General features: G+C 45.3%; 1 long non-coding RNA gene across 2 annotated transcripts in view; it reads right to left on the reverse strand.

The window, feature by feature from the left end:
- LOC102491849 (uncharacterized) overlaps window positions 1-789 on the reverse strand; it is a 38,736-nt gene extending 37,947 nt beyond the window's left edge. For both annotated transcript variants that reach the window (XR_001370433.2, XR_001370434.1), the window contains exons 1-2: window positions 733-789; window positions 140-340 (exon numbers count right to left, since the gene is read on the reverse strand). This is a non-coding gene — a long non-coding RNA (uncharacterized LOC102491849). The remainder of the gene's footprint in view (window positions 1-139; window positions 341-732) is intronic.
- Between the last annotated feature and the right edge of the window lie 1,855 nt (window positions 790-2,644).

A 2,644-nucleotide genomic window follows, 5' to 3' on the forward strand; every position in this document is an offset into this window, starting at 1 on the left:
AGAGGTTAGGCAAGAAATGGTGCACACCAGCATGACACCAAAACTAAATACACATAGGTCTGCCAAGGAGTTTTGGAATAAAAATAGAATCGTAACTATTAAGAGCAGCAGTGTGAAAAAGAATACTACAAAAACTTACCAAACGTGCCATAAAATCCTCTGGATCCACAAGTCCCCATGCCATACTTCTTCAGAGACACTAAGGCTGCTGCCTTTGTAGATGTAAAACAAATTACACTTTAATGTACAAAATCAGCACTTCCTGCTCTTTAATCCACAGAGCTTCATTCTCCGTCCTCCACTTTTCTTTTTTTCTTAGAATTATGACCATTTGAATGGGCTAGGAAACAAGGTATGTGATTTAAACGTGGACCAGTCACATCAGCTTGATCCCCAACCCCGGCTAACTCGATGCTTTACACTTTCTGCATTTGTGGGCCCATGGTTTTCCTGAGAAATGCTGGCTTACCATATCCCAAGAGGGGATGGAGCAAACACCTGACGCGTGTACTACTTCCCAGCCTGGCTTTCTCTCTGCTGTCACCCAACACTAAGCCACATTGGATATCCTTGTCTCCACCAGTCTAAGTCCAGGTTACATCTCTGCTGGAGAAAAAGGCCTGGAGACTTGCATGATTTCTCTTTCTGAGAGCCTGCCTTTGTTTGCACCTCACGCCCAGGCTTGTAACCCATTAACATCTTCTGTTCACTGCAGCCTCACGTGCTACTCACCTTAATCCTGGGGTTATCCAACAATCCGAGGAAATTAAAAGAGGCAAAGTGGATGCATGCCGAGTGTTCACAAGGTTGTGCCTCAGAGTGAAAGAGACAGCACAGCTCAGCACAGAAACACATCACGGATTGTCACACTACCCTGGTGACAGGCACAACACAGAAGGGCTGGCATACTTGTCTGCTTCTGTATTGCTTTTTAGAACTAAAATTAGAGACAAGTAGATTAAAAATCAGATACCTTTCCATCAATGTTATCATTTTTCAATTTTTTTCCTTAATAAATTACCCTGTACTACTTAAATACAAAGGACAAAAGAGCTAGAATCTTTTTTTTCTTTTTTGGTGAGGTTATTGCTATAGGGCGCAAGCGCTCACCAGACAGACAGAGAGAGACAGGGCATGAGTTTAAGCCACCAGGTCTGAGACGCGAACTGTGGTCGACTATGTGGGAGTCCAGCGACATAGCCATTACACTAACTGCTGGTCCCAAAAGAGCTAGAATCTTTTTTCAAGAGAGATTTTTGCTATAGAGAGTGTGTGTTGAGCTGAGAGATGGAGACAGAAAGCGAGAAATCACCCCCCTCCCAAGGGGGATAGCCATGCCACAATCTTTTCCTCTCCTTTCTTCTCTCAGGATTGTGGGCATGAACACACCTGTTCCCTGCATGAGTTTTAAGCTGCCAGGTCCAGAACTTGAGCCATGAGTACATGGGAGTCCAGTGATATAACAATTATGCCACCTGCTAGTCCCAAAAGAGCTCGAATTCTAAGACAAATGAATGGCAAATATTTGCTTTGATTTTAGAACTTCACAAAGAAGTAACTTTGGAGCCAGCAGGTAGCATGAGGTTAAGGCACTAGTATCCCACATGGCCAATTGTGGTTTGAGTCCCAGACCTGGTGGCTTAAAAATCATGCCAAGCACATGTGTATATATGACCAAACTCTCAGAGGAGAATGGAGAAGGGGTTGTGGCGTGGCTATCCCTGCCGGGGAGGGTGATTTCTCACTTTCCCTCTCGTCGTCTCTTTCTGACAAGTGCACGCACCCTACAGCAAAAACCTAGGGGAAAAAAAGAAAAAAGAAAGAAGTACCTAAATACAGTATCTTAGGGGGAAAAAACCTGGAATAAGACAAACAGAAGAAATATAAAATGATCAACATAGGAAAAAGACAGCAGCAGATCTTATAGTTAAGTGTTTCAATAAACTTCTGTATTAGAAGCTATATTTCCAATTTCTAAAATCAATGTCAAAATGTTTTGTAGAGACGTTTCCCCCACCGAAGAAAGCTGGTGGCCAGCTACACAGGAGCCACGTGGGAGCCCAGCAGGGGCAGCAGAATACACGGGGAGACAGCCTGTGAACTCTGCTCCTGCATCCTCCAGCTACATACCGTGCTCAGAAACCTGGTCTCAAACTAGGACCAGGAGCAAACTAAGCTAATTGAAGCCATTCTGCCCTAACTAAAGGAAACAGTTAAGATGGAACAGAACAGGCAATGCCAAGGCAATACCGAGGAATGCACCACAGGCAGAAAAGACTAAGGAAATACTCTCCTCGATGTGTTTAATGGAATTGGCAATCCATAATCAAAGTAACACAAGATGCTGGAAAGCCCAGTAAGGAAAGGAAAGACGACATGAAGTCCACTCTCAAAAACAGTTAACTGAGGGAACCAGCAGTTAGCGTAATGGCTATGTCGCTGGACTCCCATGTAGTCGACCACGGTTCGTGTCCCGGACCCGGTGGCTTAAAACTCACGCCGGGCGCGTGTGCGTGCGTGCCCAAGATCCCGAGAGGAGAATGGAGAAGGGATTGCGGTGTGACCATCCCCCCGGGGGGTGATTTCTCGCTTTCTGTCTCTATGTCTCTCTCTGTCTGTCTGGCGAGTGCACGCGCCCTACAGT

The sequence above is a fragment of the Tupaia chinensis genome, unplaced genomic scaffold (genome assembly GCF_000334495.1).
Source record: "Tupaia chinensis unplaced genomic scaffold, TupChi_1.0 Scaffold000269_1, whole genome shotgun sequence".
Lineage (NCBI taxonomy): Eukaryota > Metazoa > Chordata > Mammalia > Scandentia > Tupaiidae > Tupaia > Tupaia belangeri.